Below are 25,746 nucleotides of genomic sequence, written 5' to 3' on the forward strand. Positions count from 1 at the left end.
AAGGGTTAAGAATAGCTGGTTAGTCTGTTGCCACTATTAACGACCTTGAACGCTTTATGGGTACCTAAATCGCAGACTGCGAGCTTCTCTATATTTGTGGTTTTTTTATGTTGTTTTTTTTTACTTTTTCAAAACGAAGTGACTTCATACAGCAACCGTACGATAATATAACTTTAATCTTCTAGTAACTGGATTAATTGTAAATTCTTAGTCCGGCAATATTATTGTGCTAATTTATTTTTCCAGTTATCGGACGAATTAAACATCGATGCTTGTAACTTGTAGGTAAAGCTCACGACAAACGAATATGCTATTTAGGTTAATAAAATTTACGATTAATAAAATCAGGCTATTTTAACAGCCCAAAGAGAAGGCATCCCTTATAGTAGAGGCCCTTAAAGGAGAAGGGATATAAAGATTATACCTACTGGTAGAAGGGATATGGGTTGGTGTCCTTATAGTGATAATGTTAGACTCTTTAACGGTAATTTCTGAAGTTAATGATTTACCTAATGACCGGTCCGGGACCAACATCTTGTGCTATCCGATGCACGGGGTTGTAAAACCACCAGCTTCCTAACTCTTGCACTTTGCTCCATTATCCTACAAAAATGAAATTAATTTAATGTGCAGTTTCCGCGTATATTTGTATAATTTCTTAACAGTTCTATTTACGTAATGATTGCTTTCATTACCTGCTCTTACAAATATCCTCATTATCTACCTAGATACGTGTTAATGTGTCAGTTTAGTGTTTAGTATGACTAAACACTTCTTCTTCTTCTTGTATTGTATTTTAGAGCATTAGCGGACCATTCGCTCATTAAAAATATCTAAGGAACGGAAAAATATTTTTGGAGTAAAAATTTTTTTTTTTAAATTGTGTCCCATATATCGCATCTTTATATTATGACCTAGCCAAACGTATTCAATATTCATAGATAAATATCATGAAGTAGCTTACTAGTTAAGTGCGGTGTGCCAGTTGCTATATCTTGTCTATATCGACAGTCATACCACCACGATTATGTATTTTAAAATGCAAGGATAGATAAAGGCATGTGTTCATAATATAATATAAAAAGTAATTCAAATAATTCTGACTATCCGTGGATAGTCAGAATTATTTGAATTACTTTGTATGAAAACATAAAAAGTTTTATTATGCAGTTGGGCTCTTAACAGTGGACTTGTCAACAGCTTGATGTTATAGGAAATACTCCGGCAACACCCTGTATATGATCAATATTCATAATGAAGTTCATTAGGATTATTGATAATATACAAGTACCTAATGCAATTATCTATTTAATATAGCAAGGATAGTTTACATAAAAGATTGCAGTAATAAAATCAATTGGATAAGTATCAAATATACAAAACGCAATATTTTTTGTATCTACTTGATAAAAGAAAAGTGGGCCGCTACGAATCGATTTCAATTTGATTATACAATCATCGAAAGAAATTTTTTTATCTGCGCGAAATCACACCGCAAAAGTTCCAATTTAGGTCAAACTAGAACCTTTGTAAGTAAATATACGTAATTTAAATTTCGGATTTAGATTTAAATTATAACAAAAATAAAGCCCATCTATTCTTCTATTCTAATATTATAAAGCTGAAGAGTTTGCTTGTTAGGTTGAACGCGCTAAGTTTAGGAACTACTTGTCCGATTTGAAAAATTGATAGGCCATTTACCGAGGAAGGCTATATATTATTCCCGTATTCCTACGGTAACGGGAACCACACGGGTAAGAGCGCGCGGCGTCAACTAGTATATTATATACTCACTCGGTAATTAATTCAGGTTTGTTTACATTAGATACTTTAATCGATCATTAGGAAGTGATTTTTGTGGTAAACCACAATCACTTTCGTACTTACATGGCTTTTCTAGATACTAAGCTATCTATCTACATTAGTTTGTACTTAATTGTACGAGTAGGTCATTAGCAATTATGGGTTTCCCTAGTGGACTCGTAGTGGATTTGGGCGAGCGTAGAAATGGCCTGAGGACGAAATATCTATACTTACTAGGTACAATATAATGTCGTTGTATACTTATAATAAATCCGTAGATTCTGTACATGAAATATATTTCCAAAATAACTGTCGGGGGGTGATTAGTGATCGATACTGATACCAAAAATGCAATAAGTACAATTTTTGTCTGTCTGTATGTTCTTTATAGAAACAAAAACAACTCGACGGATTTTAACGAAACTTGGTACAATTATTCATACTCCTGGGCAGGTTATAGTATATCTTTCATCACGTTACGATCAATAGGAGAAGAGCAGTGAAGGGAAATGTTGGGAAAACGGGAGAACGGTTACTCCATTTTTATAGTATACTACTACCGTAAGAGGTGGATTAAAGAGGTCTAAGGGTGGACGAAGTCGCGGGCGTCCGCTAGTAGGTACATAATATAACTATTAACTAATATAATAATACTTCATTTAATTTATAGGTACGACCCAGTGTCAGTTCTTGAAAATAGCAGTGCATTGCTCTACTGGGATCGAATGATTATTATCATTGACAAGTATACCTATTGTTGCCAAGATACCAGCCCCCCTAGCCAAGTGGCATGTTGATTCTCTTTCTACGATCGCTAAAGCTTCGAAAATTAGAAAAATGTATGGGAATGATAGATCTTGATCACGTAACCTGTCAAATGTCATTCCCATACATCTTTCTAGTTTTCGAAGCGTTAGCGATAATTGTTGATATTACTGGTTCAAATTACGATAATCTGGTTAAAGCCGAAAAAGAAAAAGTATCAAAATACATGGACCTTGCTCACGAGATTACCGCCTTGTGGAATGTTGAGTCGACTATTATTGGTCCGATAATTGTTTCAGTCAATGGTCTTATAACGAAAAGCTTCGAACGACAACCTAAGAAGCTTTCGTTTAACTGTTGGATCAAGAGTTGGATACAGAAGCAGTGATGGGTTCTGGGGCCCTGACCACCGGTTGGGTGGGAGGGTTGATTTTTTTATAAATTTTTAATATTGTTTTGTAATATATTTTGTATTAATAACATAGTTAAAAAATTAAAAGAAGGACAAATAAATAAATGAAAGATAAAAAATCTAATTTATTTCTGCTTTTAGTCTCGTTCTCCAAAATGTCTCTACCGATTTAATAAATTTTGTTTTTTTTTGAAATTATGTACTTATTGTATTTTTGTATGTATATTGCTCGTAAAGTATTTAAATTTAAATATTTTTGTGTGAAATTAATTTATATGGCAAAATCATAAATTAATAATTAGCTTTAGTGTTTTCTGTGTTCTGTGCGCAGAACAATGTTGAATCATTCGTACTAAATTTTAGTCATTCATTGCCATTATTAATCCATATTTGGCTCACAGCTGAGCTCGAGCTTCCTCTCAGAATGAGAGGGGTTAGGTCAATAGTCCACCATGCTGGCTAAATGCGGATTGGCAGACTTCACACACGCAGAGACTTAAGAAAATTCTCAGGTATGCAGGTTTCCTCATAATGTTTTTCTTTCACCGTTTGAAACACGTGATATTTAAGTTCTTAAAATGCACACAACTGAAAAGTTGGAGATGCATGCCCCGGAACGGATTCGAACCCACACCCTCCGGAATCGGAGGAATTTTCTTAGTAAATATACTCATTCAAACATTCTATTAATTCCCTGAATGCAGTTAACTCTAGAAAGTTATGGGGTTTCTAAGGAATTCGCCGTAAGCTACTAAAATTCCAAGGTAAAAATTATTGCAAATTCTTAGGTATTCGATTCGACGCTAAGGGCAATCTGATATAAACAGATAATTTTAGAGATCGGCAGAGCATGTCGAAAACACTTTCCATTTGATTATCAATCTGAGTTAGCGAAAGTGCATTCTGGAGATTATTGTCACTCTAACTCTATGGCTTTAACGATTGCGAGGAACTTAAGGTAAGGTACAGTTATCTAGTGATATATATATACCAATCAATAGTTATCCATGATTTTTACAAAGTTTGATTATAGTTTAGAATATGTGGTTTTAGAAAGAATAGCAGATTATTAAGCTTATTGAACTGTCTATATCAGACTTTATTAACGACCCACTACTTTCGAATGACTATACCTACTGATATGTAAATCACATTTTATGATATCTTTAAAGAACTAATAAACAATAATATATTTTAAAACTACTGGTACTCCCTTCTTAAAGAGGGTATAGAGTATAACCACATTGTTCCAATGCGGGATAGCGGGTTTTTTTATTCTATACAAGTTAGCCCTTGACTACAATCTCACCTGATGGTAAGTGATGATGCAATATAAGTTGGATGAATGAAACTTGTTAGGAGTTGGATGAATATCCACATCCCTTTCGCTTTCTACACGACATCGTACCGGAACACTAAATCTCTTGGCGGTACGTCTTTGCTTGTAGGGTGGTAACTAGCCACGGCTGAATACTTCCACCAGCCAGCTTAGGGTGAGTGTTAAATTAATGTCATTATCGACCTGTATCACATGTTAATGATAACAGATAATGACCGACTAAACGTACTCTCCGAGGCACGGGGGGTCTAACACCGCCAACTTCCCGACTCTGGGCTAAGAATTTGCACTTAAAATGTCTTTAGAGAATGAAAGTTCAGTGTTAAACTCGGCTTTAAACTTAATCTAATTAAAAGTGTACGCCTGATATTAGAAAATAGCAATTTAATGTTAAGGCTTATTTGCTAAATTATAATATATTTGGTAATTTCATTAATTCTTTTTGTACATAAAATTCCTGCATCAAAACTTCTACTCCAAAAACGTTACGTTAAAATAAATACTTGGTACCTATGTTTTTGGTCACTTGCCTTTCGGGATATTAAGCTAAAATATAAAGATTCCAAATTTTCATTCAAAAATTAACGTAGTTTGGATATCTACTAAATAAGGTATGCTTCTTTTTACTTGACTTAAAGTGAAGAAGAAAATAAACTCTATTAACATCGATGTCTAAACCTTTGGTCTAAACGATTAAAAAATACTGATAGTGCCATCTGCTGGCAACGGATAGAACTAGTAAAAAATCAAACTCACGACTCTTGTAAAAGTTTCGCTATTCGCCACTAGGTGGTACTAGTAAGTTTACAACAGAATGGTACACAACATTAGAGCTGCAAGTTGCTTTGCACTGTGCCTAATTTTGCTTACTATTTAAAAATTGTTATGCACAAATGAAAATCTTGTAGGTTCTTGCTAAAATGAAAGTATAGAACTTTTTATTACAATCTGTCCAGTAAAATGTAATTATACATAACCTTTAACCATAGTTTCCATTAATTTTCTTAGATATTTCTTCAGGAACATACGAGTAATTATTGTGATTAATGAATGTGTTTATAGATAATAAGACAGAATACAAAACAATCTCTATAATTATAGGCTAGAATATCTATTCTGCAAAAAAATATAAAGTTAAGTTATTGGTTGTGCAAATGATATAGTATTGCCAATTTGCCAATGAACATTTAAGGAACTTCTAGTAATTATGTTATCATTTTGAGTATTTTGTTGGGTTTTTTTTCAGCAGAACCTGTCCTCCGAACCGGTACACTTTAAAAACAGTCAAACTTGATGTTTCAAATGTGCTTGTAACGCTAAGCCTTCTTACTTATAATATTTAATCGAATTTATGATGATTTATAATTTATAATTTAATGACGACCCCGTGGCGCAGTGGTATGCGTGGTGGATTTACAAGACTGATATCCTTGGTTCGATTCCCTGCTGGGCCGATAGAGGTTTTCTTAATTGGTCCAGGTCTGGCTGGTGGGAGGCTTCGGTTGTGGCTAGTTACCACCCTACCGGCAAAGACGTACCGCTAAGCGATTTAGCGTTCCGGTATGTAAAAAGCGGGCTAAAAAGTTAGCCCGCTTAAACCAGAGATTACATCATCACTTATCATCTCAGGTGATAATGTACTCAAGGGCTAACTTGTAAAGAAAATAAAAAAGAATTTGGATTTCAATTAGTTTTATAATCCAACTAGGTATTTACGATCGCCAAAAAATCAGTCATCTCGGTCGACCAGTCTATGGCAAGGTCGCTTTCCATACGAATATTTTATTACAACTTAAAGAACTGGTCTTCGATTTGATTTTTGCAGGTCATTGAACACTTCTTGTCTGTGTATACATTTAATTGGTATATATTTTGTATTTATTATATATTTATTCATTTATTATTTTCTTTCACATTTTCATTAACATTGTTAAAATTAGGTAGGTATATTGGAACAGTGTTAAATCTTAAAGTTACCCTATAATATTTTGATTGATTTTGGGCATATTTTGATTGATCTTGGGCATATTTTGATTGATCTTGGGCATATTTTGATTAATCTTGGGCATATTTTGATTGATCTTGGGCATTTTTTGATTGATCTTGGGCATATTTTGATTGATCTTGTGCATCCAAGTTTCTTGACTTCGTTCGCTGTTTCGCCTATGACGGGCCCACAATAAGAAGTCTTAATTCCTGTTTTAAGATTAAGCTTCATCATCATTGTCTATTTTTAAACGACTTCAAAATAAGGAGGAGGTTCATAATTCGACTCGTATGTTTTTTTCAATGTTTGTTACCTCATGACTTCGTCATTTATTAACCAATTTAAAGATTTCTCTTTTTTGTTTGAAAGAGTACAGTGCGTGCTACCTTCTGATCACTTTGGAGGCGGTGCAAAGCCAGTGACGTATTAACTAAAGCCGTTTCTGAAAGAACCACGGGAAAGAACTATCTAAAAATTGTAAAACTTTATGATTCAGTTAATGCATCCCTGTATTGGCACTATGTAGCACGTACGGTGTTATTTTTCGCTTTTTATTTTATTTTCTGATTTTGAAGTCGGTTAAATTTTTTTATGTTTTTTTTATTATTGGCTCAGTAAGCTACCACCTCTCTTATAATCTCTACAGAGCGAAGACTTTACTCTTATAATCTACAGAGTGAAGATTTTTCTCTTATAATCTTTTTTTTATTTTTATTCTTTACAAGTTAGCCCTTGACTACAATCTCACCTGATGGTAAGTGATGATGCAGTCTAAGATGGAAGCGGGCTAACTTGTTAGGAGGAGAATGAAAATCCACACTCCTTTCGGTTTCTACACGACATCGTACCGGAACGCTAAATCACTTGGCGGTACGTCTTTGTCAGTAGGGTGGTAACTAGCCACGGCCAAAGCCTCCCACCAGCCAGACCTGAACCAATTAAGAAAACCTCAATCGGCCCAGCCGGGGATCGAACCCAGGACCTCCGTTATGTAAATCCACCGCGCATACCACTGCGCCACGGAGGCCGTCAAAATCTCTTTAAAGCGAAGATCTTTCTTAAATAAGAGAGGACATGTTTCCCACGGAAGTGTGAGCTGAACATTAAAATTATTATAAACACGGAAACCGAGAATCTTGGATACTATCGACGTTTAATAGTCGTATTGATATGTATAATAACTGTTGGTGATATTAGAAAATATCTGCATTTCACTTTCGCGCGGCTATGTGCTAATTTGAATAAATATGACTTGTGTATTAATTAACGTATGTGTCACAAATAATTATTGAATTTCTTGTTATATGTTGCAGCGCCCTTAATGAGTCGTATTCTCCACTAGCGGACGCCCGCGACTTCGTCCGCGTCAAACCCTACTACTACCCTACCCTACTCCCACTCTACAGCTACCCTACCATACAGGGGATGAGTAGGGATTCAACCCTACCCCTAACCTACTCTTACCTTACCCCTAACCTGCACCTAGCCTACACTTCTACGCGACGTGTTACTTCTCCCGTTTTCCCAAAATTCCCCTTCACTGCTCTGCTCCTATTGATCGTAGCGTGATGAAAAGTATACTATAACCTGCCCAGGAGTATGAAGAATAATTGTACCAAGTTTCGTTAAAACCCGTCGAGTAGTGTTTGTTGACAGACAGACAGACAAAAAATCGAAAAAAAATATTTTTGGCTTCAGTATCGATTACATATGCCCTCCAATTAAATTTTTCAAAATATCTTCGATGTACAGAATTTGACCTGTTACAGTTTTACTATAAGTATAGATTAATGACGGCTCGTGATCTCTTAGCCCTCATTCGCACGAGAGTTTTTTTAACTTACGTTAAAAAAGCGTTCAAATACAACAAATGTATTCCCATGTTTATGTTCACACGACAGTTTATTAAAAACACGACGCCTTTTTATCGAGCAGTGTTGCATTTTCAATTTTGGGCGTTGGAAATAGAACTTCATTCAACTTTATACAATACGCTTAACCAACGTTAAAAAAGCGTACCTATATAGTATGAAGTTAAATGCTCACTGCAACACTGCTCGAATAAGCGTTTTAAAAACGCTGTTTTGTGAACATATACTTGAGAATGCATTTGTTGTATTGAAACGCTTTTTTAACAGCTTTTTAGCTTTTTTTTACTGTGACAAGTGATCAAGATACAACAAGTGGAAGGAAAAGTGTGACAAGTGAACAAGATGAAACAAGTGGAAGGAAAAGAGACCTCAATCAATCAATATCAATATAAACATTTGTTTCACAAATGAATATTGATATTTATAATAGGCCTAGTTTACAAGCTCTTTCGAAACGTCAGGTAATAATATTATACATAAGATAATGGTGATAATAATTAGTCGAAAACTTAAAATTAAAGTTACGAGGGTTCCAAACGCGCCTTGGTCTGAGAAGAGCCCACAACAAACTCAGCCAGGTTTTTCCTTTTTTAGTTTATCACCATTTAACAATAGATGTATATGTAGCCTGTCATGTAATATGTAAACGACGCGAATTAACATTATTTATTTGCCATTTAATGTTGTTGTATTTATCTGAGTATAAATAAATGGTGAAATGGAACGCGTGTGGTGACAGCAAACGTCACTTAATGTCAGAAAAATCAAAACGTCACTCGTTGACAACTAATTTAAAAACCAACGACTCTTACTTCACCCGAGCAACGGTCACCACACACGTATCCAAAGAAATAAGCCAATTTTACCAAAAGCTGTGTTTTTATTGAGCCTGGCCTTTACAAAGTGGTCTTCGAGCCAAATCTTGAGCCGATAAAAGGTATGTTTCAAACTCCGCCGCCAAGCATCATGGCAAATCCTGCGCGTACCGAAGGAAGGCAGGAACGGGAGCAGAAACACCGCGACACTGAAATCGAAAGGCAAGTTCTCATTAAAGAGGAAATCCGGAAAAAACTTTTTGATACTGCAGAAGCGGGCCCTAGTGGCCCAAGCAACATATCAGTTGCACGTAGCAGGGCTTCTGTACATTCAAAGCGGTCCTCAGCCTCCATCCGGGCGAAAAAGGCACAGCTGGAGCTAGCGGCAGCGGAGGCAAAAGCTCGCATTGATAAAGAACTAATAAATAAAAGGTTAGAAGCTGAAGTAGCGGCGCTAGATGACGAAGATGAATACAGTCCACAAGATGAGGTGCGTACTACTAGTAATGTAGAGGAATGGCTAGACCGTAGCCAGCAGGAGCAGGCAGCACGGCCCGCTGTACACGAGCCGTGCCCGCTCGTCGCAGCAAGCGGCGGCACTGAAGGGACGCTCCAGACGCTGGCCACAGCTATAAAGGATATGGCAGCCCTTTCTCTGCGCAACGCCCCAAGCAACATCAGCCGTAACAGCTTGCAAAAAGAGCTACCGGTATTTATGGGTGACCCGATGGAGTGGCTCCATTTTAAGCAGGCATATGACGAGTCCACGCAGGTTTGCAGTTTCAGCGAAAAAGAAAATCTATGGAGACTGCGGAGCTGCCTACGCGGACCGGCCAAGGAGGCGGTCACAGCGTTATTAATTGGAGCCACAACCCCCGACAAAATAATGTCGGCGCTGGAATTACAGTTTGGCAACCCAAATATAATTATTTCCAGAATAATAATGGATGTACAAAAATTACCCACCTTAGCAGACGAATATCATAAAGATATAGTCAAGTTCGCGGTCAAAATCCAGAACTTCGTGGCAGCAGTCGTCGCGATCGGAGAGGATGAGTACCTGAAAAACATGAACATCATGTCGGCCGTATTAGCTAAGTTCCCGACGGTCCTGTTAGCAAAATGGACGGACTACAGTTATCCGCGTATTATAGACGGAACAAAGCCTAAGCTCGTCATACTATCCGAGTTTTTAACGGACGAAGCAGTCAAAACAACAAAAACCGCAAGTATTATTAATTACATTAAGCCCGAGCACAGTTATAAAAGAAAACCATACGCCGAAAACTACACGAAGTCGCATAACGTATTAGTGCAAAGCGAGTCTAACACAAATGTAAGAATAAAATGCAGCTACTGTAACGATCGCGGTGAGTCTAAAGTCCACAATCTACCGGACTGCAAATTATTTAAGAAGGCACTACGCAAGGATCGCTGGCATCACGTGAAACGATATCGTTTATGTTTTCAATGTCTTGCACCTATTAAGCACGACAGAGACCATTGCCCGGCGCCTAGGTGCGACAAGGACGGCTGCGGTAAGGCGCACCACCGATTATTGCACTACGATAACCACAATTTACGAAATGAAAACATCACGGCCGCGCCTGAGTCCGAGTTTCGACCGAACGACAGCGAGATGAACACGGAAGCGCAGCAAGTAACACACATTATGGATAGTCGTAATGTACTTCTAAAGGTAGTAACTTTGCTCATACATGGACCGAGCGGAACCGAGACTACAAGCGCGTTACTCGACGACGGGTCAACTGTCACACTAATAAACTCGGAGCTGGCGGCGCGCGTTGGTTTACACGGACGTCACACAAAGATGCGCGTGTGTGGCGCATGGAACAATGCAGTAGAATGCGACAGCGAGTCACTGAAATTTACTGTGACAAACAGAGACGGCCAACTATATTCGTTAACGGGAAATAGTGTAGACAACTTGAGTTTACCTGCGCAAGATTCCTCGAATTTATGCATTACGCAATACGATTATTTATCTGAAGTAAAAAATAAAATTAATCTCGCACATTATAAGCCCGAAATATTGATAGGGCAAGATAATTATCATTTATTATTACCACTACAAGTAGTTGAAGGCAAAGCAGGAGAACCTTTTGCAACACTTACGCCGCTTGGGTGGTGTATCCATGGTCAGACCAGCGAAACCTCATACAGCTCATTGCATTCATCCCTCCTTCTCAGCTCGAATCACAAAAATACAGGTATAGAAAATGAATACTTACCTCCCGAGATTCATGAAGAGGTACGGCAGTTATGCGCGATTGAATCTTTAAGTATAACCGCTGTTCCGCGAGAGAACTCCGATGACCTGCAGGCTAGGGCTCATCTGGAACCAACCTGTAAATTAATGGAAGGAAGGTGGCATGTTGGGTTACCGTGGAAAAATACTGAAGCATTAGAACCTAGTGCTATAAAATCCAATAATGATCAGCACTCCGAACGAACTTTAGGCATCATGTGTTTACCTAACATAGACACGTTAGGTTTCAACGTATCTTTCAAGCATATACCTACTGATATGATATTATTGCAAGAAACATGGCGATCTGGAATCGACTGGAATGAACCACTTAATAAAGAACTTTATTATAAGTGGACCGAATGTTTAAAGTTGCCAAAATGCATCGATAAGATGTACCTACCGCGTCACTATCGCGCAGCAGCGTGCGCGAGCGAGATGGAGAACGCAGTGAATGTTGCACCGAACAGTGTAAGCGATGCCTACTCGAAACTTACATTACATGTTTATAAACGGCTAAAACTTCAAGCTGTCGAAGCTAGATTGGCGGAAACAATAATTAAACAGCATAGAATGAATAGAAAATATTTTTGGAGTGATTCTACTAATGTATTACACTGGATAATAAATAGCGCGCGAAATTATAAAATGTTCGTATCAAATCGCTCAGGAGAAATAGACGAACTTACCCGTGCAAGCGAATGGCGTTATATACCCACAAAGCCGAACGTCTCCAACGCAGCTACTGAAGAAGTGGTAACTTATTTTCTATGTTGCGATGCGAATAAATGGCCTGAAACAGAGCAAATGAACACAGAATGTATAACTACGATAATTATAGAAAATAAGTTTAATTGCTTACCTGCCTGTTCCGATCCTGATGGCATGGCGTTGGCTTTCGAAGATAAAATATGTAAAAAGCTTACCGGTGAAGTAGATGGTGCCAAGATGGCGCGAGTGGAGCTGATTTTGATGCTGTACGCACAAGCTCAGTCGTTTGCTGAAGACCTGGAACACCTGAAAAAAGAAAACATTTTAGAAAAGATAAATAAATTACTTACCTTAACACCATTCTTTGACGAGCAAGGCATTCATCGAGTGGGTGGCTGCATCGACGCTGCACCTGGAATCCTAAAAGAAGTCAAGCAACCCATAATATTAGACGGGCGTCATCTTATTGCAAGACTTATTGCAATGCATTACCATAAAAAGCTAACTCATGGAAATCATGAAACAATACCCCCACGTTGTCCCCACTGGGGTGGAGCGTGGGAAAGATTAATTAAAAACTTGAAGACAGCTCTCAAAGCTCGTAGAACAAGCCCTGTAAGAAGAGGTTCTGCTCACGCTGACAGCGGTGGTGGAGCAGATTGTCAACAGCCGGCCACTTTCTTACCCGCCGCGGCAGAAGCCACCACATCTAATCATTTTATTATAGGTACCTCGTCAAACCTTCCCGTGCTGGGGGAGTTCAACGACCCTGGCAGGTTCCTGAGGAGGCACTGGCGCACATTCTCCAGCACCTGGCTGACCACTTCAGGACGTGCGGACGAAGTCGGGGCTGCTGAGGCGACCGGTGGCACGCGTCGTAATACTACCAGAGAAGAGCGAGTGCTAAATGCGCACTGGGGTGGAGAGTGTAAACGACGCGAATTAACATTATTTATTTGCCATTTAATGTTGTTGTATTTATCTGAGTATAAATAAATGGTGAAATGGAACGCGTGTGGTGACAGCAAACGTCACTTAATGTCAGAAAAATCAAAACGTCACTCGTTGACAACTAATTTAAAAACCAACGACTCTTACTTCACCCGAGCAACGGTCACCACACACGTATCCAAAGAAATAAGCCAATTTTACCAAAAGCTGTGTTTTTATTGAGCCTGGCCTTTACATAATACATTTCATTTCCAAGCAATTTTGTCGTTTACATAATTATTAACACTATAATACGACTTTTCTATAAGCTTGCGTGTAATAAAAACTTTGAACTTATAGTTCCCTCGAGGACTTAACCCTTGCGTAACCCTTGAGGATGTGTTGGTCAAACGAAATCCGCGCTTCTCTCGACACCAAGGTACACGAGGCTCTGCAAGTGTTAGATTTGATGACCTCCGTGGCGCAGTTGTATGGGTGGTGGATTTAAAAACGGAGGTCCTGGGTTCGGTTTAAGTACTAATATTATAAAGCTAAATGATCGTTTGGATTGAGCACTCTCAAGGTCGCCATGACTGTCAATTATTCTCACGTTTCTGAAAAGCAAACGGCAGTACCCACACGGCATACTACTAAAGTAATGTACGCAGTGACCAACACACGATCAATTATAGTCGTGAGTGCTACAGAAACGTGAGAATAATTAATCGTTTGTGGCATCAGGAACTAATGGGAAAATTTAAAAAATATTTCAGTAACAGAATGATTAAATGATTAATATAGTAATGAATAATGTCACTAGGTACGCATAATCATTTGAAACATTAGAGCTTTTATATATACAGATACACTAGTTTTTGTTTTACTTAAAAATACCAAATAGTTATGATTTTACATGCGTTCAAAGTTCACATAAATATCGACTCCTGCTAACGGTCGCGATATTGTTCGAAAACAGGTAAGTAATGAATCCGCAGGGTATGCATTGCGGTAATGCATCTATGAAGTATCACGCCACTGGGCTGAAGCAGAGCTTGAGAGATGTTTACTATCTAAAGCTGTTTGAGCGATTAACATCTGCGTCTCATTTGATTACGTCACTGATGTGTAGGCTCCTAAAACTGGTTGATAAACTGTTACCAGTTTCGACGAGATTTAACTACGTATTACGTAAACTTACAGGTTTATTATGACACACAGGACTTTCTATTGTTTTTGGCTAAAAAACTGTGTTCGTAGGTGCTTGAAATATTATGTGCTATTTTTTTTAATTATTTTGTAGTTTAATTGATTTTTAACATAACAATATTTAGAAAAAATATTATTTTCTCTTAATTTTAGTATGTAGTATTTATATGTAGGTAAGGTGAATAGAAAATGCTACAAATCTCCATAAATGCACCTTGTTACAAAGATGCATGTTATTTTTAAGATTCAAGTTAACTTTCGTTATAGCCATGTAAAGGAAATATGTTTAACTCGATCAAGGTGGGCCGGTTAAGGGAATCCAGACTGAAAGCAGACTGCGTTGACTAAATTAGGAATATGTAGAAATCCCCACATTTATATATAGAACTAAATAAGCAGATAGATGTCTGTGTATTGAACTAAGTGCATATCATCATCATCATCATCATCATTATCAAGTCATATTCGTTTCTGCTCTCAGAATGAATAGTTAGGTCAATAGTCCACCATGCTAGCTCAATGCGGATTAGAAGACTTCACACACGTGTTTTTCCTTCACGGTATGAGATATCTACATGATATTTAATTTCTTAAAATGCACATAACTGAAAAGTTGGAGGTGCATGAACCAATTTTAGAAGTGTATGAAAATTGAATCACCTAATATTTTGTTTTTTTTTTACGTTTGAACCACGGAATTAATAAAGCGTTAGATTAGCGTTTTCTATGTTTAGTGGTTTTAATCGTTATGGGCTCATTAAAGTTTTTAACTTTGGATTTTTCTCAACTTGTCACCCACTAGTATTACACACAATTAATAATATGTGTATGTAAAAGTTTTTTTTTACACACTCCGTCTCTGCTTTGCCCAGTTTTAGACAGCTTTTCTATGTAAATTGAGTGACTGGCAGAAGACACGTGTAAAGTGTAGATGAAGCGCGTAGTAGAGACATTAAGAAACCGGTAACCAATGCCATAGCTTGCGTCTTACGGGAAAGTATTGTTTATTAAAATGAGCATCTACACACTAGCGACTAATATCTCGTGACTGATTGACACCGTGATATTCCAGTGGATATGACTTCCGCCTCTGGATCGGATGCTCCTTCAACTTTTCAGTTATATATGTATTTTTAACCGACTTTAAAAAAGGAGGATGTTCTCAATTAGTCGTTTTTTTTAAATGTTTGATATCTCATAACTTCGTCATTTATGACCCAATTTTGAAAATTCTTTTTTGTTTGTTTTCAAACAAAGAACTCTTTAGTTTTTTGTTTCAGATTGGTCCCATTTCATTTTCATGAAAATCAGTTTGGTAATTTTGTGTTAAAATCAAAATAGCTGAAATACGTCTCGTTCTCAACATTGAGCCTAATCTATGTTGTTAATGATAAATGAAAACTAAGCTTAAGTAATGACTAGGACGAGCTAGGAATACTTCTAATTGAAGAGTTGTAGGCCTCACATACATATTTCGAGACGAGAGAAAGACAAATGTTGACCAATAGCGGTTGAGCAGTGGCATGCACAAAGTGTTTAGCTAAGATGTGCGCAATACACATGAATTGTAGTAAATGGAAAATTCCTTCTCCAATGCAGATTCGTAATGATGAATGATAGGCAGTGCGTTTCACTGCGATAGAGACGGAAATATCGATCACTGTCGTTGCGTTGGGGAGAAAGAGATGGAACTTGGACAACTCCGCCGCTATTCGTCGACAAATTGTCTTGACTGGTCACGAGATATTTGCTAAGCCATATGCTAAGCCTATAGTCGACAATTTGGGTAAGTGTTTGGAGCAGGCTGAAAACTTATCCTGTATCTACCTCTTTTTACCCTAATATTAAACTGGAGACCTGGATGCTAAATCAATCCCTACGTATATCTCCAAAGTGAGGATTTTTTTTTGCAAAAAATATCCTTACAACCTGTAATAATCTGTAATAATCTGTAATAATTCTAAGCGTTATCCATACATTATTACAATAGTTTTGGACGTATAATTTATTTACAACAAAATTAGAGGAGTTTAAAAATTGACGTGTCAGCTTGCCAATCGATTTGCATTGTAAGAATCGTCCAGTCATGATTTCTTTACAATTTTGTTACGATACAAACATTTGTGAGTACTTCTGAATGAAATGTTTTGTGTTGTGTAGTATTGAATTAGTGTACTAGTTTCTGGCAGAAAAGCAGCTTTATGATGTACTAATGATATGTTATTAGTTATTATAGTGGCCATCACAAAAAGCTCCGGAATGTCAGTCACTAAACATCCAAATATTACGGTAACACGGGACGAGCTACGTAATCGGTAATGTGCCATACGCGATACGATCTCCACGGCATTACACCGCCGACTGTTGAATCGCGCGCTCGATGACCATTGATTTAAATTTCGAATTGGAATAAAACTTTTTTTTTTATAAAGTTTGTTGACATGGACCTTTTTCGCCTATCTATGAAGGTTACATACGTAAACTTACTGATGTGAATTTGTGTTGTGTTTATAGTGTTGTGGATTGCGCTAACGCCGGTAAGTTTGTTTACCTTTATTATGAGGTTATGTATCGATGTATTTATTTATCGATAAGGTTTTTTTATGGAATTTCTTTATTTGAATGAAAGTAGAGAGATATAATTAAGGTTATGTTGTGTTATGCTTTTGGAAAGTTTGAGCGCATAGGTCATCGTGGATAGAGCCACTTACCGCTTGTTTTAAATGCTTCTACGGAATAATGGAATAGTTTGCACCTGTAGAAAGTCTTTCCAAATATAGATGTTATGATTATGATAATTATTATAACAGTAAGTGATTCAACTATAACGTAAAGTTTCTATACAAATTACCAAATTATACTTTTTTAGTTTATAATAATATTTAGGTACGACTATTTTGCTAGTACATAAAGTTAAGCCTATCAAATCCTTATCCAAATACCTAGTTGAGGTAATTTTAGGTAATTTTCTCAGAATGTCTGGGTGTTATAGAATATAATTAAATCCACTAAATATAACACCTTCTTAGTTCCTGTATCTGTGGCAATACTAGGATAAAATATAGCCCATATTACTCGTTGATAATGCAGCTTTCCATTAGTGAAATATTTTTAAAATTGGTTTAGTGGTTTAGACGTGAAAGTATAACAAACAAACTCACATTTGCATTTAATTATAATATTAGCTTAGGATGCACATTGTACACCGATCAAGCATGACTAAAAGCTATAACTACGTAATTAAGGGTTTTCTAACGAAGGGTTGCCACGAAGCTTAGGGTCAGGCGACTGGATGAATGATTCCTCATGATATCCCAGAGAAAATATCATAAAATTATGTTTTATACTTAGATTAAATAACGCGGTAATAGACCAAGTACTTACCAATGTTAGGAGTATCAGCTCATAATGAATAATAGGTTGGCAAACGTTCAGCTTTCCAGAGAGTAGTCTTTCTAGTATAGGCTGACAAACTTTCAATTTTCCAGAGAGTCTAGTCTTTTCAGTATGTCTGGCCATTGCAAGCTCTAGATCCATGTGGTTCCGGCGTATGATATGTTTTTCGATCTAAATATAATGTGTGTCACCTGTCCAGAGAGTCCTACAGTGGAATGTCGAATTTAACCTCTTTGTTTGAGAATTTGACACTCAGCGGGTAAATGATTCACTGGCGGTCCCCCTACAACGTCTATAAATACCAGTTAGTTTTTTCAGTATAGGCTGACAAAATTTTAGCTAAAGAATCTAGTCTTTCCAGTATAGGCTGACAAACTTTCAGCTTTCCATAGAGTCTAGTCATTCCATTACCTATAGGCCGACAAACATTCAGCTTTCCAGACAGTCTATAGTTTTTCCAGTATGCCTGGCCAGCGCAGGCTCCATCCACGTGGCGTAAGATATGTTTTTCGACCTAGATATAATCGTAAAATGTGTGATACATCGCGAGCGTGCCCGCACGTTACGCTAGATGCGGGCCATGGAAACCGTTGGGAGCGAATGATATAATCATTGCTTGCCACTTTACAGTTTTAACTCGCCGATTTCAAAGGATACACGCCGGTTTATATTAACTTTTGAATCTCAATCGTGTCTTACGAAGCGTTTATTCATATTTCTGGCTAGTAAACGCTTTATTAACTTTTGAATTTCAATCGTGTCTTACGAAGCGTTTCTGACTAGTAAACGCCGCGCGGTTTTACCCGCGTGGTTCCCGTTCCCGTAGGAATACGGGGATAAAATATAGCCTATAGAATTCCTCGATAAATGGGTTATGTAACACTGAAAGAATTTTTTTAATCGGACCAGTAGTTACTGAGATTAGCGCGTTCAAACAAACAAACAAACTCTTTAGCTTTATACCTAATATTGGTCACTGCAATATCGGTAAGTAGTTGTGAATTTTAATCATTAGATTTCTTTGATCCATAGATTTAATCTGGAATTATTTTTATTTGGAAAGGTGGTCTTTTATTAGTCACTCTCATTGGTTCAGTGGTTAGTACATGTAGTTTCGGTTCATGAGGTCTTGGGTTCAAGTACTGGGTTTGGTTATTTTTTTTAATTCTTTACAAGTTAGCCCTGGACTACACTCTCCCTGATGCTAAGAGATGATTCTATCTTAGATGGAAGCGGGCTAAATTGTTAGGAGGATGATGAAAATCCACACCCCATTCGATTTCTACACGACGTCGTACCGGACTGCTAAATGCCACAGCCGAAGTTTCCCATCAGCCAGACGTAGACCAATTAAAAAACCTCAATCGGGGATCGAACCCAGGACATCCGTCTTGTAAATCCATCACGCATAGCACGGACGCCGTCATAACTCCTCTCTATCTATTTAATAAGCCTATTTTATATCATCATCATTATAATTAACAACCCTTATTCGGCTCACTGTTGAGCATAAGTCATCTCTTAGGATGAGAGGGGGGAGATGGAGAGGCCTTAGTCCACCACGCTGGCCCAATGCAGATTGGCAGACTTCACACACCTAAAGAAAATTCTCAAGTATGCAGGTTTCCTCAAGATATTTTCCTTCACCGTTATACAATATAGTCTAGATATATACAAAAATAAGTTATACAATCAGACGGGTAGTTCCAACTCTTCCGCTTTATTATTGCATGTATTAGTAAAATTTAAAAAAAATAACACAGTATTCCAAATATATCGTTCTAGTTGCGAGTTATGTGCTAAGTGGTCTAAATAAAATAAATCGCACGTCAATTGAAATTTAACGTAATGTTGATAAATTGGTGATTACGAATTGTTACGTTGTTCAAACGTAATGAGCGTTAACTGGGTTTATCATTAATAATTTGTTAAAATTAAAAAGAACCGGAGATCTGTGGGGCATGTCAGTGAAAGTAATATCTAATATAATTGATGTCATTGCTCCCCACTTAGCCATTATTGTTAATGAATGTGTGGACTTAGGTATTTTTCCGAACCTAATGAAGCATGGCAAATTGATACCACTTTTTAAATCAGGAGACAAGTCAGATCTTAATAACTATAGACCGATTACAATATTGCCAACACTTAGCAAGGTCTTTGAAAAAATCATATTAAATCAACTTTTATGTCATTTTAATTTAAATAACTTGTTTCATCCTGAACAGTATGGTTTTACAAAAGGTCGCAATACAACTGATGCAGGGGCTAAACTTTTAAAACATATTTATGAAGCATGGGAAGGTTCTAAGAATGCTATTGGTGTGTTCTGTGATCTGTCCAAGGCGTTCGATTGTGTTGACCATAACACCCTTCTACTCAAGTTAAGCCACTATGGCATCAAAAGTGTTGCACTCGATCTCATTGCCTCTTATCTCAGTGATAGAACGCAGAAGGTATGCATAAATGATATAAAGTCGCACGGTTCCACTACCATAATGGGCGTCCCACAGGGTTCAATTCTGGGTCTTTTTCTATTTTTAGTGTACATAAACGATTTACCATACCATGTCAGCGGCATATGTGAGATTGTACTGTTTGCTGATGACACATCCTTAATTTTTAAGTCCGACAGAAATAAAGATAACTCTGACGACGTAAACCGTGCCATATCGCATGTGTCGCATTGGTTCACTGCAAATAATCTACTTTTGAATGCCAAGAAAACTAAATGTATTGAGTTTTCATTGCCAAATGTTAAAAAATTAGATAAGTCTATAATGATCGATGGTGAAACACTGGAAATGGAGAGTTCCACAGTTTTCCTGGGAGTGACCTTGGATTGTAAACTTCAGTGGGGTGCTCATATAGAAAAACTGTCTGGTAAACTTAGCTCAGCGGCATTTGCCGTGAGAAAAATAAGACAGTTTACTGATGTTGATACAGCTAGGCTTGTTTATTTTGCGTACTTTCACAGCGTAATGTCTTACGGTATTTTATTGTGGGGCAAGGCTGCCGATATACAATCTATATTTGTTCTTCAAAAAAGAGCAATTCGAGCAATATATCAATTAAAATCACGCGAGTCCCTTCGTCAAAAGTTTAAAGAAATAGGTATACTAACAGTAGCCTGTCAATATATATATAACAGTATAGTATATGTAAGACAAAATATTAATTTGTACAAACGAAAAGGAGATTTAAACCCACGTCTTACTAGACACGGGCATAAGTTAGTTATTTCTGCATATCGTCTCCAAAGAGTAAAAAAATCTTTTGTAGGTTTGGGTGTACTCTTCTATAATAAGATCCCCAAGACTGTGATGGACCTGCCAATGCATAGCTTTAAGCAATGTGTTAAAAAACATCTACTTAGTCGAGGGTACTACAACATTGATGAGTTCCTTAATGATAAAGATGCTTGGAGGTCGTTGGATCAGCTTCCACCTTCACACAGAAAGTAAAACTATAAAAAATGTAAACAGTAATTGTTATTAATTGTAAATTATAATACTGTATGACTTTTTCAAAAGAGCAACTGTTGAGTTTCTTGCCGGTATCTTCTCAGCAGAACCTGCCTTCCGAACCGGTGGTAGAATCTTTACAAATAGTCAACTGACGTGTCAAAAGTGCTTGTAAACTGAGCCTACTTGAAATAAATGATTTTTGATTTTTTTTGATTTGATTTTAACGTACTTTTCACGTACTATTAAAAAATAAGGGTTCCGTTTTTGTATTACGTACGTTCGGAACCCTAAAAATTAGGGTACGTACCAGTAGGTATGTACCTAATAACTTCGTTATTGATCAAAGTTAGGAGGAGGGTAGTTTATCAAAAGTTGTTACTAACTAGATGCTTTTTTTCATCATCATCATCATAATCAACCCATATTCGGCTCATTGCAGAGCTCGAGTTTCCTCACAGAATGAAAGGGGTTTGGCCAATAGTCCTCCACGCTGGCCCAATGCGGATTAGCAAACTTTATACACGCAGATAATTAAGAAATTTCTCTGGTATGCAGGTTTCTTCACGATGTTTTTCCTTCACCATTTGAGACACGTGATATTTAATTTCTCAAAAAGCACATAACTGAAAAGTTGGAGGACCGGATTCGAACCCACACCCTCCGGAATCGGAGGCAGAGGTCATAGGGCTATTGATTAATTAATAGTTATCCAATTTAACAGCCACAATTTCCTACAAATTGCTTGGTACATTATCTTGTTCCGACGCTCAGGAATTTTCATTTCCTGATGACTTAGTTGACAACCAGAATCAAGGATTTTCGTAAATAAAAAAGTTGATCGTCTCATCGAGATGAAGCTACTCACGAAAAATTAACTTGATAGTAATCAGTTGTACAAATTGTTCTATGGATATATTAATGGATCCCTGACTATTCAGTAATGAGAAAATAAAAAAAAACAAGACATTCCTTTTTGTACTTCTGTCTGTTTATATTTTACTTCTTCTTTCTTTTTTATCACTTCTATCAGAACTCAAAAGTGATAACTTAAACCTCCTGCCTTAAGCGTGAGAGATATGGAAGCCAGACAGAATGGCGCCGTAACGCGTTACGTTACGAAGCAGCTTACCTTCCTATTTGGTATGCGCGGTGGATTTACATGACGGGACCTGGGTTTAGTCCTTGGCTGAGCCGATTGACGTTTTCTTAATTGCTGGTGGAAGGCTTCGGCCGTGGCTAGTTACCACCCTACCGGCAAAGACGTACCGCCAAGCGATTTAGCGTTCGAAAGGAGTGTGGATTTTCATCCTCCTCCTAACAAGTTAGCTCGCTTCCATCTTAGATTGCATCATTACTTACCATCAGGTGTGATTGTAGTCATGGGCTTGGCAAGAATATAAAAAAAGATGTTATTTTAAAAGTAAGAAAGGGTAGCGTATTTTCGTAACTTTGGCATTTCGCGGGTACTCTTTCTTTTGTTTCCATCTTCGATGACTAATATTATTATTTTAATTAGTACAATGATATTTACAGTTGCTCGCAATTTTGAGGCTATTTAATTCAAAACTCCTCGCTCAGTTGAACAAGTGGTCTAGTCCGCATCTCATGATTTTCAAAAGTTAATTTTACGAAAATATTTGCTTAAAAAGAAATGAGAGTTAATAATATGCAGATTTGGTGAATGTTTTATGTCGTAAATTTTTCGTGTTTTAGGCACTAATTTAGTACTTAAGTTGGTACGAAATCTGTATCTTTCCATAAAAATAAGAAAGTTTTATTTTTTTTATTTATAAAAAAACACAAAAAAGATTTTACTTTTCAAAGTACCTAAATATTGCTTGAGTATAGAATAATAGATACATGAAGAAAACCTTAATCTGGTATTAAAAAATATTGCGCGATTGGAGGAAATAATTAAAGTTATCGATTTGGAGGGCGTAGGTTCGAATCTGGTCTAGGGCATGCACCTCCAACTTTTTAGTGCATTTTAAGAATTTAAATATCACGTGTCTCAAACGGAGAAGGAAAAACATCGTGAGGTAACCTGCACACTTACCTGAGATTTTTCTTAATTCTCGACGTGTGTGAAGTCTGCCAATCCGCTTTAGGCCAGCTTGGTGCTCTAGTAGCCTAAGCTCATTCTGAGAGGAGACTCATGCTCAACAGTGAGCCGAATAAGGGTTGTTGATGATGAATCATTACTGCAACTATTATTTAATGACCAAATAGCGCAGAGGGTAGTGAGATAGTGAGTCTGAATCATGTCAAGAATTCTCATTTTAAGTATGTGAAGTTAGGCAAAAGTGATAATGTATGTAATTTGTGCGTAACACCAGTTTTAATCAAGTATTCTGATCAACACTTCATTGTAATTACCCGCATACGGTGGATGGGTTAAAAAAATCCACCACTACGCTCTGATTCCCTTTTGTATGACGGGCTATAGTTATGTAAATCATTTATTATCATTGTGAACTTTATTACAATAGTAATAAGGGTCAATATACGTGCATAATAGGAAAGGGTAATCAGAGTTGTATGGAGTATGTTAAGATTGCGTTTCTTGCTTCGCACCACAAAAAGGTTTAATCGTACAATAATGTCACATTAATCATTCTCTCTTTCTTTTTTATATCTTATCTATGAAGTGCGTCTAAAGGTTTCACTTAAGTACCTAAGTCTTTTTCGTCGTCGTCGTCGTCATCAACCCATATTCGGCTTACTGCCGAGCTCGAGTCTCCTCTCAGAATGAGAGGGATAAGGCCAGTAGTCCACCACGCTGGCCCAATGCGGATTGGCAGACTTCACACACGCAGAGAATTAAGATAATTCTTTGGTATGCAGGTTTCCTCTCGATGTTTTCCTTCACCGAATGAGACACGTGATATTTAATTTCATAAAATGCACACAACTGAAAAGTTGGAGGTGCATGCCCCGGACCGGATTCGATCCCACACCCTCCGGAATCGGAGGCAGAGGTCATATCCACTGGGCTATCGCGGCTTTAAAGTCTTTTAAGTTTTAACGAATGCGAAATTCTAAGTTGTGTATCGGCAAAGATAGTTTCTATGGTGTAAAATGGCTTGAATTGTGTGTGACAGAGTTCGTCCATGGTTTATGGATGCACTGTCCATAATCCATGGACATACATATTGTCCATATTAGTTTAGTTAATTAGTACCTATATGTATTTAGTTAATAATTACACCTTTCGGCACAGTGACAGGTAGAATGCATGCCCTTTGAAAATTGTTCGACAAGGTCATCTGCGACAAATCCCGCGGGTACATTGGATTTTTCTTGATTAAAAATAGTCTATAATAATATCAATATTCATCTTTATCTCCTAGTATAAGTCTCATTAAAATAAGTCCAGTCATTCAAAAGATTAACCAAGACAAACAGACAGACAGACAAACAATAAAATCATCATCATATTATCAGCCGATGGGCTTCCAACTATCCATCATATGTATCTACCTATATCATATAAAAATAATATCGGAAGAAGTTAATTGTACGCAAATCGTATGAATTACATATGATTATTTATTCGGGTATTTGACAGGTTTTTGTATTTAATAATATCATCATGTAAATAATTATAACTATAGGTACTTAAAGAGGATTTCATTATATTTTTTGGACATATTTCCTTATCCATTTTACAAAAATCGGCAGAATATTCTATAACCTACTCCTAGATATAATATTATCAACTCATAATATTTCGAGGATTGCCAAAATGTTAAAATTAACCTCTTTATTGTTATTGTCGTAACAAAATAATTATATTATGCAGATAATAGATACTACGGTAGAATCGTCCATCTTCGTATTAGGAGTCCCACTGCCCTACTTTATACCTCATTGAGCAAGCCAGCCATTGTGGTTAGAATTGTAACTTGGAATTGTTTCTAATTTAAGTTAGACGCCTTAATAGCTACAAGGTATAAAGGGATCAAACAAATGGCGGTATATCCATTAATAATGGCTAGATTTTTTAAATGGCACTGGCCGGTGTCGGGCAGCAGCGACACCGGTGCGAGAAATTTGGCCCTGTGCTGACCAACCCGGCAGGCCGACCCCCCACCAGGTGGACTGACGAAATCAAGCGAGTCGAAGGGATTCGCTGGATGCAGGCGGCTCAGTATCGTGATGTTTGGAAGTCCCTACAAATGGCCTATGTCAGTGGACGTCCATCAGCTGATATGATGATGATGATGATGATAAAGGGGTCGGAGTTAAAGAAATTAAATATCACCTGTCTCACACGGTGAAGGAAAAACATTGTCAGGAATCCTGCATACCTGAGAATTGTGTGAAGTCTGCCAATTAGGGCACTTACTCTAACCGTTAAAGCCGTGTTAGATTTTGTCGTAGGCAGACAAGTAAAGTTTGTGCGCTGCTTATGTTTATCGAACAGTGCAGTTATTGCCGTGTTACGTTCCAAAATATATTCCAAAGTTCAATCAAAACTGCGCTAAGTAAAAGTGATAATAGATTCGCTTGGTTTTAGAAAGTATGTTTATTTGTATAATCATTAATTTTTATTGCAATCTCTTTAATCGTTGCTAGGGGTGGCAATCTTTTAAAGTTTTTTTGCATTGTACTCGAACAAATTATTATACATATAACTACCCGGTTCTCGGTCATATAGCGGACCCGGTCAAGCTTCGCTTTGACTTTTGTTCACTTTTTCTCTACCCTACCCCGACCCTACCCCTACCCTTGTTATAGTGGCTATATGACTATGTGTTAACTAACACATAAAA

General features: G+C 37.2%; 1 protein-coding gene and 1 long non-coding RNA gene across 3 annotated transcripts in view; one reads left to right on the forward strand and one right to left on the reverse strand.

Moving 5' to 3' along the window:
- LOC112058076 (espin) overlaps positions 1-25,746 on the forward strand; it is a 128,717-nt gene that overhangs the window by 4,776 nt on the left and 98,195 nt on the right. The window contains exon 1 of one of the 2 annotated variants that reach the window (XM_052887324.1): positions 16,478-16,645. The exons of the other annotated variant lie outside the window; for it this stretch is intronic. The gene's annotated coding sequence lies outside the window, so the exon portion shown is untranslated. Of the gene's footprint in view, positions 1-16,477; positions 16,646-25,746 lie in introns of those variants that run through there. 2 annotated transcript variants of the gene reach the window in all.
- Positions 9,038-11,238, reverse strand: LOC128199153 (uncharacterized). The gene is made up of 2 exons (XR_008251833.1): positions 9,959-11,238; positions 9,038-9,201 (listed from the first exon to the last, which is right to left on the reverse strand). It is a non-coding gene; the product is annotated as an uncharacterized LOC128199153 (long non-coding RNA).

The sequence above is a fragment of the Bicyclus anynana genome, chromosome 19 (genome assembly GCF_947172395.1).
Source record: "Bicyclus anynana chromosome 19, ilBicAnyn1.1, whole genome shotgun sequence".
Lineage (NCBI taxonomy): Eukaryota > Metazoa > Arthropoda > Insecta > Lepidoptera > Nymphalidae > Bicyclus > Bicyclus anynana.